Source organism: Cinclus cinclus, chromosome 25 (assembly GCF_963662255.1).
Source record: "Cinclus cinclus chromosome 25, bCinCin1.1, whole genome shotgun sequence".
Classification (NCBI taxonomy): Eukaryota; Metazoa; Chordata; class Aves; order Passeriformes; family Cinclidae; genus Cinclus; species Cinclus cinclus.
Genome location: NC_085070.1, coordinates 3,556,281 through 3,567,851, shown reverse-complemented (window position 1 = coordinate 3,567,851; position 11,571 = coordinate 3,556,281).

Below are 11,571 nucleotides of genomic sequence, written 5' to 3'. Positions count from 1 at the left end.
CAGGAGCTGGTCTAAGCAGTAATTTCTCCACGAAGCAGAGTCCATTTTCATAAGAGTTGCTGTTTCCAGACCTACCCCCTGAAAGCAGGGAATTGTGCCAGATACCAATGCTTTCCCTTCCCTCTGCTCATGATGAAACCATGGCACGGTTTGGGTTGGAAGGGACCTTCAGCATCCTCCAGTCCCACCCCTCCCACGATCCCAGGTTGTTCCAGCCTGGCCTTGGACACTTCCAGGGATCCACGGGCAGCCACAGCTTCTCTGGGTACCTTGTTCTCTGGCAGCTGGAATCCATTCCCCCTTGTCCTGTCCCTACATGCTTTTGTAAAAAGTCCCTTGATCCTCCAGATGTTCTGATCCTCAGGAGCATGAACAGATTCCACCGACCCCAGCAAACCCCCAGAGCACAGGAAGCTGCCAGTCCCCAGGAGACAAGGCACAATTTGGGGAAAATCCTTTTGAAATCTTCGGACATGTTTCCAACAACAGTGAAACACAGAGTTTGACTGCCTCTGATGTGAGACTGCTGCTTGTGGAACCAAGAATTTAACTGAGAGCCCAGGCCTGGGCACTCAGCTAATCTGAGGGGATGCTGGCTGGCCTCCTGCTCTGGACCAGTTTAGGTTTTGTTACAGGTTCTTGCTTGCACAGTATCTTTTTCTGAAAAAATGCTGTCCCATCAAATAGTCATGGCAACAGTCCCACATCTGCTGTAGTTAGAGTATCAGTTCAGCTGAAGGTGGGGACAGTAAAACCAGAGTTGTGTGGCTCTGAGGGAGTTATGGCTCTAGAAATATTCACTCCAGGACAGTGGGATGCCATGAGACTCCAGCCCCATCTCATTTCTCAGAAACTGCTCACAGCTGGCTTTTTCTCACCCACTCAACACAGGAGATTCAGGTCTATCCCTCAGGCACAAAGGAGGATGACAACAAATTTTAGACATAAAGCTGAGTCCTTGGAGGCTGTGTGAGAGGTTCTGACATTATTACGTGTATTGACCGTGGGCAGAGATCAATGTGGCTGCTAAAATCACTGCTAAGGCAGATTTATTCCTCTCTGTGTGGCAGAATATTGCAAGTAGCATGTTCTAAATTAAAAGAAGGTGACAGCAAAGCAAAACAAAAACCTGAACTGACCATACAGACTGTACAGCAAGAGAGGAATGTCTTTCTAGAACCTTGATCTGCTGGCAAGGGTTTGTCTCTTTGTTTTGTTTTGTGTTAAATCATCATTAGTGCTTAGCCACCTTCTAAAAGGTGTTCCTTTAGGCTCCTTCCAGCCCAGCACAAATAAGCAGCAAAGGGTTTGTGTTATGTAAATCTCACTTCAAAGGCCTCAGAACCCAGGGTCTGGAGAACAGCTGGAACTGCATTCCCTCTCCAGAGCAGCATGTGTGCCACAGCCCAGGCACGCACCACAGCCGTATGTTCCACATCCCTGAATTCCACCAGATCCATATGTGCTGCATCTCCCAGCTCCTACTAGGTCTCTATAGGCAGCAAAATCCCAAATCCAACCAGATCTGTATGTTCTAGCCCCCTGAATACCTACCAGCTCTGTAAGTGCTGCAGACTCAGCCAGACATATGGGCTGAATCCCAAATGTCATCAGTTCTTCAAAATAGAATCCAGGACAAGGCACTGAAGTCTATAGGATATTCTTATGGCACTTTTTATTTTTTTTTTTTTCAGCTAAAGAGATCCAGCCCATGCTTGTTACTGTGACTCATGGTATCTGAATCATTTTAAAATGCTACACTGAAGAAAAAAAAGCAGTTTTATAGGCACCTCTGTGTGTTAAATCTCCTTTCTACTGTTCAAAGCCAAGCCTGACCTTCCATCTCCTTCCATCCTGATGTCTGTTTGAAAGCTCTAGGCAGAAATTTGAAGAGGAGGTGAGGTATTGTGTTATAGGGAAAGTGAGAGAATGACCAGGAGAGAGTCTGGGAGAAGTTGCTGGCAGCATCCTGTGCTGCAGCCTCGCTCGATGCCGCGCTCACAGTTATCTGATACAGTAATTTTAGTTAATGCACTGTCAGGCACAGGCAGTACAAAAACCACGCAGCTGTAGTTAAACACCTGCCCACCAAAGCAACAAAAATATGCCTTGCTCGAGGTGTCCATCATCACTAAACCCTTGCTCGATTTGCAATTCAAAGTGTGCCTGAGCCATGTGGGAATGCTGTGATAAACCACATGCCTTGTAAAGCATCTCTGCTTTCTGGGTGGTTACTCGGTGCAGCAGGAGTGAGTGATTAGTTGTGGGGTGTTTAAACAGTTAGCTGAACCCTCTGCATGTCAACACCCTCAGGGCTGCCTGTCTGGAGGTGCCCCTGGAGCATCCATCCATCCATCCATCCACCATCCATCCATCCATCATCCATCCATCCATCATCCATCCATCCATCATCCATCCATCCATCCATCCATCCATCCATCATCCATCCATCCATCCATGGATCCATCCATCCATCCATCCATCCATCCATCATCCATCCATCCATCATCCATCCATCCATCATCCATCCATCAACCATCCATCATCCATCCATCCATCATCCATCCATCCATCCATCCATCCATCAACCATCCATCATCCATCCATCCATCATCCATCCATCCATCCATCCATCCATCCATCCATCCATCCATCAACCATCCATCCATCAACCATCCATCATCCATCCATCCATCATCCATCCATCCATCCATCCATCCATCCATGGATCCATCCATCCATCATCCATCCATCCATCCATGGATCCATCCATCCATCCACCCATGCATCCATCCATCCATCCATCCATCCATCCATCCATCCATACATCCACCTCTCCATCCATTCATAATCCATCTCTCCATCCATCCATCCATCCATCCATGGATCCATCCATCCATCCATCCACCTCTCCATCCATTCCTAATCCATCCATCCATCCATGGATCCATCCATCCATCCATCCACCTCTCCATCCATTCCTAATCCATCCATCCATCCATGGATCCATCCATCCATCCATCCACCTCTCCATCCATTCCTAATCCATCCATCCATCCATCTCTCCATCCATGGATCCATCCATGGATCCGTCCATCCATCATCCATCCATCCATCCATCCATCCATCCATCCATCCATCCATCCATCCATCCATCCCTCTACCCCTTCATCCATCCCTCACTATCCATCATCCATCCATCCTCAGTGCTGGGAGCAGCAGTGACAAGCACAGCACAGCCCAGGCACAGAGCAGCACAGGGGAGCTGGGAAGGGCAGCCACGCTGCCCCCAAGGCTGGCCCTGCCTCTCTAGGGGGGTGTGTGCAGCAGGAGGAAGCTGACTGTGAAATGTGTGGAAATCTCCAGAAGAGCAGAGGAAGCCACGCAGAGCTGGACTGGGCAAGACAAGGAGAGGGGAGGCTGTGCTCCCACCCTCAGCTTATTTTGAGGAAGTCACCATAAGCCCTTTCAGGAACATCTGACCATCTGCCTGGAAATATCCATCCTTTTGTCTCCCAGTGCTGCAGGCTCTTTATCCCCGCTCTTCCCTATTCCCAGCATGTCTCGCTGCAATTCCACAATCAGACTTGTGCCAGGTAGGGCAGGACAGACAATGCAGTGTGGCACAGGAATGAGGGACCAGAGTGTCTTAGGCACTGTTTGGTCAAGTTTTTTGGGCTTTCTCTGCCCAACCATCTCTGCGAGGAACTTCAGGAACAGCAAATGTACTTGTGTCAGATTTATAAAAGGTGAATAAATGTTTTGTAGCACTCAGTCTTTAACTTGCACTCCTTTCCTCCAGCCCAAGGAGCTGGTGGTGTTTTTGCTCTGGCCCCTAAGTGTCAGGTCGAAAGCCCCCCGGAGCCAATAGGAGGGAGCAGGCAGGTGGATGGGCCATGTTTGCCCATGACCCCAGCCAGCCACATGCCTTTTTTATTCCATTTTTCCATGGCACCTCCCTGAGATCAGCCTTGACTCCGGGGTGGGCTGCCCTGCTGGAGAACAATGTAGATGTGCAGTGAGAGATTAGTGAACAAAAGCTTAGGAGTGTCTCCGTTCAAATTAAGTAACAGATGGAGCTGGTCTGTGTGGGAGCTGATAACAGTTATAAAAAGGCCATCACCAGACTGTGGCCAGCCCACCCTGGAAAAAACCCACTCAGTCGTAAATCCCCTGTGCTGTTATAGCTGCTTGTGCGGGTAAGGCTTTATTTTTACCAGCAATCATAAACCAGCATGACTTATTTTAAGATGCATGGCTTGTCCTGCTCCTCTAAAGGGTGCCAGCTCTCTGACAGACACCTCCTGACAGAGATGTGCCCGCCTGGGCACGGAGCACGAGGCAGAATTAAGCCAGAGAAGACACATATCACAGAATCACAGAATTGCAGAATCACCAGGTTGGAAGAGACCTTCAAGATCATCGAGTCCAACCCAAGCCCCAAGACCTCAACTAGACCATGGCACCGAGTGCCACATCCAGTCTTTTTTTAAACACACCCAGGGATGGTGACTCCACCACCTCCCCAGGCACACCATTCCAGTACTTGATCACTCTTTCCATGAAAAACTTTTTCCTGATATCCAGCCTAATTTTCCCTTGATGCAACTTGAGAGCAGCCTTGCACATGCAGCCTTACAGAGCAGTGTGTGGCATCCACAGAGCTCTGGGCTTTGCTCTCCTCCTCTCTCAGGGAGCTCACTCATGGCACTCTCCTGTGAAATGCTGACCATGATGACCATGAGGGGGTCTCTGGTGGTCCCAGCAGGAGCAGGAGCCCACAGGATGAAGCTGTGTGGAACACCACTGGGTATTTGCATTCACCTGAAGGCGTATGAACTTGGGATTTCACCTTTAATTCACTCTCTTCCCGCTCAGCAGTACAGAAGGTGAGGAGATGCCTGACTTCAAGCAGGGTACGTGCAGTTCTGGAATGAAATCTTAACCTGTTTAAATCTCCTGATTTAAATCTCCTGACTTAAACTGGGACCTTAAAGACCTGACTGCATTTGCTGCAGAGAGGGCTCATTAGCACCCAGGCCATGTACACAGGCTTTTTTCTTCCTTTTCTTTTTTAGTTTTTTCCTTCCTCCTCCTTTTTTCCTCTTTGGTTTTTTGTTTTTTTTTTTTTTTGGACAGGAGGATTTACTGTTCTACCTCTTAACCAGACACCCACCCTGAGGAGTTGAACAGGTTGCTCTCAAGGAGATATGGAACCCTCTTAGGTCAAAAGCCTCTCTGCAAAGCAGCTCATTCTGCAGCCAAACATTCCTGCTGTCTCCCAGGCAGGCAGGGAAGCATAGGTGTTGCCTGGGAAGACCACACAGAGTTTTCTGATGGTTTCCCCAAGCCTGGTTTCATCACGCTGGGGTGCAGCTGCAGACAGACTGTCTCAAATCACCATCTGATCAGGGCTTCTGCAGCTCAGAGTTTCACAACCTTTGCCTGCTGTGGCATTGCAGCGTGGGTACAGATGAGATGTTAAGGTCCTGCAGACCTGAACCATCACAGAAATGACCCCATTTTATTAAAATGGGGTTTCCTCTGTCCCAACAGAGGTGGCTGGAGGTACCAGCCCCACAAAGGGACCCTCACACTGCTGCCATCAAGGAGAAGAATTTATACTTTTATACATTTATACTGCATTTAATACCCTGCAGATGTGGCTGTACAAGCCCTGCCCAACATCTTAATTTGGGCCTGATCTGGGCCCAGCTCTCCTGTTTTCCCAAGCTCATCCCCTGGGCTCTGGCTCTTCTGGAAAGGACTGGCTGTACGTGCGAGTCGGGGAGGAAGCAATATTTGTGTGGATGACTAATACCCAATACTTAAAAGAGATTAGGATGGAAGCAGCAAGGGCTTGAGAGTTTCCAGCATGTCAGATTGCATCTCTTTCTGGAATATACTTCAGGCCAACTTCAACTCAGAGAGAAGATGGAAAGAGTTGGAATTTGCCCCTCAAAATCAGGGATGGAGGGTAGTGGAGGGGGAACAGAAAGGGAGCATGAAGAGGAAAGCTGCTATTACCATTCCTTGCATTCCTGAATTGCTTCTTCCTTCCCAACAAACTGAGGCTGAACTGGAAGTCTTATTTCCCTTGTGTGAGCAAAAGGGAATGGGGTATAGAGCTTCTGCCAGGGGATTAAGTCCTGCCCAGACCATTTTTTTGCCTTGCTGCTGGCCTCTGGGGTCAAGCCCCTCACACTGATGCTTTGGGCTTCCAGTGTTAGTCTGAGTCTCCAGGAGGGAAAAACAGGGGCAGGTGGCCTTGCTCTGTGGTTCTGAGGCAGGAGAGCTTCTCCTTACAGCTGCACCAAGGTTTTGGCAAAAAAAAAACGGGAGCAATCCAGATCACTTGGCCAGGAATGCATCAAACCAGCCAGGATGTGCTCACTGCTGGTCTTGCCATTTTCATTAACAAATGGGCAGCCTAATTACACCTTCAAACTGGGCTGGCTCGCAGCCAACACCAGGGAAATCAGTGCAAAAAATGGGTCATGAGGAGATCCCAGGAGGGCAGCTCATCCCCACCTCTGCTTTAGGGTATGAAAACCCCAGGGATGCAGCTGGCCAGGCCCCTGGAACCCTGAGGAAGCTGAGGGTCTCCCATGCAGTGTTTCCCCCCCCATCATTTCCATGTGCCCAGGTGCTGTGCCCTTCTCAGCTGAGCCTCAGTCCCACCACGTTCAGGATCCCTTGCAGCTCAGTAAGGACGTACAGTTCCAGTTCAGTGGAGGAAAGAACTGAGGGATGGAAATCACAGCGAGAGCAAAGGCACACACTATCTGAGGCAGCAGGGGATGTGCCACTCTGTGACCTGTTTACCAGATGAGAATGCCTTGCAGCAGCAAACCCCAGGAACTAAGATGGTGAGCACTGGAGAGCAGTGGTAAGGGCACAGGGCAGATCTGAAACAAACCCTTCCTGTCTATTCCCACTTGCCTTCCATTGTTTCCCCAGCCTAGGAACTGCCATGCAGGCACATCCTACGTTATATCTCACTTCAGCACGTCCCCTTCCTCCCCAAAGTGGCAGATGCTGGTACCAAATTAGTGCAAAGTGGGAGGGAACCAGCAGATAACTATCACAAGAGCCAGGGGCAATGGTGTTCCTGCTGTCCTCTCCCTCCCTTCCTCCCAGCAGGACTCTCCTGGCAGCAGACAGGTGCTGAGGGATGAAATCCAGGACAGAGTGGGGTCAGGAGATGTGACAGGGACCTCCAGCCAGTGTCAGGGAGAGGGAATGAACTGCAATGGGAAAAGGGGCAAGTTCCTTTATTTTTGGCTCATGTGGGAATTTGACTCAAGGATTGCTGAGAATCTCAGAAGCCACGGTGACGTTTTCCCGGCTGAGCGCCAGCCGAGGCACAGACTTGATCTCAGCAGGTATTTGACTTCCCTGAGAGCTGGGATGCTCGGTACCTGCCTGACCCTGGTTTTTGATGAGGACACATCTCAGAAGCTGCCTGCAATGCAAAGACAGGAAATAAGCAGATATGCTATCAGCACCAGGCTTTGCAGTGCTCCTTAGTGTCTGGCTGTGTCCCAACCATCAATACAGAGACTTGCAGGGGTTTAGCCTATAATCCTCTATTCCTCTGTCTGTGACTCTAATCTCCTGATCCTCCTTCTCCTCCAGCCTAAAGCTTGACCAGCAAAACAGGGATCCGAGGTTCTGCTTATTGAAGACCAACCATGTCATCTTCCTGTGGAAAATGGGAATTGGGAAGAGAGCAGCAGTCATCAGAGCCAAGAGCCAGGAGTAGGCTGGAGAAGGGAACAGGAGAGGGCGTGAGCAAGCACACAGAGAAATCATTTATGACAAGACTGAAAGCAGCTCTCGTTTTAAGAACATTTCCTCCAATTTTACAGTGTAATTTTTGCCTTTTTTCCTCCGCGTGCGTATAATTCTAGCCCCGGGTACAAAGCTCAATTGTCTCGCTAGCGTGCCGCACAAAACACGAACAAATGAACGCTGCAGGAGCCTGGCTGCAGGCACCCCGGGAACATCCCCAGCTGCCTGTGAGCAGACCAAGAGCTCACAGTGATCCCACTGCTGTCATTCCAGGCAGGAGAGCTGGGGCTGGCCTCACCAGGCAGCTTTGAAGCTTTGCGGTGAATCTGTCAGAACAAAGGACCAGCCCCACAGCGTGGGGAAAGGCACTCAGCGAGCCATGTGCAGGCCCGGAGATGTGATTTTAGGGGCAGCAGATCTGAAAAGACTTCCCTTGTTAACATCAGCCTGAGCAAGCACAGGCTGCCAACCTGTGCAGGGAGAAGCGCTGCAGGACTCAGGGGAGATTATTTTCTTAGGAAGTGCGCCGGGGAATTAAAGGGAGTCCAAATGAAGTCACAGACAGATAAAGATGAAAAGCATGACACACAGAGCTATTAGGAAGATGGCAGTGTAAACCAGCAGGAGGAGAGGGAAGGGAGTAATGCTGTGTCAGAGCAAAGAGGACAAAATCCATCCTGGCTCATCCCAGCCTGGATTCCTGACCAGGGCAAGTCTGTTTAATAGAGCAGAAATGAGCCTTGGCACGGAGGGGTTAAAAGATTACTTGTCGTGGGGGAGTTGAATTAGCCACATATCTGGGAACCAACTTCTCCCAGACCCTGACTTGTTTTTCTCCTTAATCATCATCTGCTGCTATTTTTAGCAGAGAATTTTCTCAGCCGAATGCTCCCAGTTGAGTGCTGGTCAGAGGCCCTTTTCCCAGGGACACACGTGCTGGTTCCTGGTTCAGCCCAGCTCTGTGCCACTGTCCTGCCCTCCCTGGGCTTCGTGTGCCACACTGCCAGCTCTCTCCTGAGGCATGGGGACAGTCCCCAGCCCAGCCTGGGGCAGGCATGTTAAATGCCCTCAAAAAGCCAGAGAAGGCTGAAGTCAGAAACAGCTAAAAGGGGTAGACTGGATTTGGTAACTTGCCTGGAGGCTTTAGCAACATGAATGGCAAAAAAGGTGGGAAGGAGATCGAAAGAAATGATAAGGCTGACATAAATACCAGGATCTGCTTCTCAGGACTAAAATCTATTTGGATTCATTCCAGTTCCTCCGAGGGAAACCATGGAAGCCTTTATTGTTCATAAAAGTTGCAACTAAATTCGGACTGTATAAAGCTTAAGGAAATACCTCTCAGAGGACAACCCTGCTGGAAACAAGTGAGGTAACTCCCTTCCTCTTCTCTGCTTTTCTTGGGGCCTTCATTCTTCCTTGGCCAAAACCCCAACCTGTCCATCAGCCCACCAGTCCCTGGCTCCTGGCTGCTCAGCCTCCAGCACTGCTATCTGTCTGCCTGCCTGCAATTAGCAATGTGTCACTGGATGTCTGGGCTGGTTCTCGGGGAGGCAACGCTTGTAACTCCTTTTATCTACAGCTTGATTTAATACCTGCCTGCCAGAGATCAGCACAGAAATCAAAAGGCCAGATCAGGGCTCACGGATGGACAAATTGAGTAAAGCAGGAGCAAACCCCTGGCTTGTCTGTGCTAATGGGCAGCTCAGGCTGGGGGACCCGGGAGGACTGAGCTGTGTGGATGCTGGGGGAGAAAGCACAGCAGAGCCACAGTCAGGCAGGTCCCTGGAACAATGGCCCCTTCTTGGTCAGTGTATCTGTTCCCTGTGTGTCTTGGAGTCATGTCAGCAAAGCAAACAGATTGGGAGCATATTTGCACTCCCCACAGCAGCTCAGAAGCCAGCCCTGTCACAGAGGAGCAAGCTGGGCTCTTGGCTGCTCTGTGCCTCGGTGCCAAGTTTCCAGCTCTGCTAAAAACCTGCGGCCAAGCCCAGCTCCAGCAGGGGAAAGGAGAGGCAGGGTCAAGAAATGCTCAGCTCACAGAACCTGGCAGCTGCCTGCAGGAGAGGGGAGCCAGGCTGAGCTCACCTGTGCTCCTCCAAGGCTTCCCAGGTGACACCAAACCTGGCACAGTGTGCCTTTGCCCTCCTCATGGCCACGCTGAAACAACTGGGGCCAGGGCAGCAGCACAGATGCTGCACAAGGCCTCGTTCCCGTGGCAAGAGCTGGCTGCAAAAAGCTTCCCCCAGACCTGCAGGAATCCCAGGAGCCTCAGATGTCTCTCCTGACCTTCGTGAACACATTCCAGCACATGGCACTTAACCTTTGAGGCTCCTTTGAAAATGCCAGTGCCAGCGTTTCACGGATGAGTGTGCTTCCCCTCGCATCTGCCCCTGTATCAGATGCTGCCAGCACCTCTCTCTCTCCTGGCTCTGCTCCCAGCTGAAGGACAGACAATAGGCATTTGAATCCAGTCTCCACTTCCCCTCCCAAACAGCCCGGGGAGATGGCATATCAGAGACAGTGCTGAGAGCAGCGCTTGCCAGCCAGCCACAAGTCTCTCCAGATCCCAGCCTGCCTTCCCCTTCCCTCCCACAGCCACAGACCCACCACTGCAGTGATCACTGGGCACCCAGGCCAGCTCTGCTGGGCAAGTCCTGCCACCCTCCAGTTAGCCAGGCCAAGGGAGTTTTCTCTCAAGGGAGTCTATTCTGCTGCCAGAATAGACTGGATCATCCTGGATTCCCAACCCGACGGCCACAGCACTGACCAATGGACCTCTCCTGGACCTCTCTGCCGTGCCAGCTCACTGGAAACACGCTGGCCACCTCCTGGACCTCTCTTGCTCACTCTTAGGAGCATCTACCTGCAATTAAGTGATCCAGGTTCCACCTGCAAGAGGTTCAACCAGGGTCTGGTGAGAGCTGTCCTGGATTCTCCTGAAGAACCATCTTCCATCTTTCCAGAAATAGCTCTGCTTCTGGAGCCATTCAGCCTGTTTGGCATCATTCCTGCTGCTTCAGAGATAACAACAGAGAGTGAGAAAAACCTGTCTAGACTCCGTTTACCTTCCATGGACTCTCATTGCCACATCAAAGCACCTCTTCAAACAAAACTGCAAACTGGCCAGGTAATTCTCCCCAGCCCTCCTGTGCCTGCTCCAGCCAGAGGCAAGGACTCATCCCATCATGCTCCAGAATTTGTCTTTAATCCAGGCCCTTCTGACAACAGGAAGGGAAGTAGGATGAAAAATCTCATTACAAGCACATCAAGAGAAGTCACCTGGCTTCCCACTACCCAGGTGGGGGCTGCATCCCTTCTGCTCAACACCCAGATACAAGCTAAGATCTCACCTGTCTCCTCTGGGCAGGCTGCAACCCCCCAGCTCCTCTCAAAAGCTGCCACACACTTGTCACACTTGTCCCTTCTGCTCAGCTGCTGGACCCCTTGCCTTCCCAAAGCCACACATGTGAATGCTGGGTAAGCTTTGCCACGAGCTGGGGATCACCGAATCTCTTCCTGTGACACCCAAGGAAAGGGAGGTCAGCACCCAGCTCGCCCACCAAGTCACTGTCACAGCAGGACAAAGGCACAGGAGCTCAGGCGGATGCTCAGGATACCTTGAAACCAAGGAGAGAATTTCAGGTTTCTTGAGCACCAGTTAGTTGAAGTCCCTGCTGTGGGGAAGCACCTGGCACTGGCATCGAGCACTGACCCCACGCAGCCACCATGAGAGCAACATCTATCTCATTATTTTAATCAGGGTCCTTTGAAATA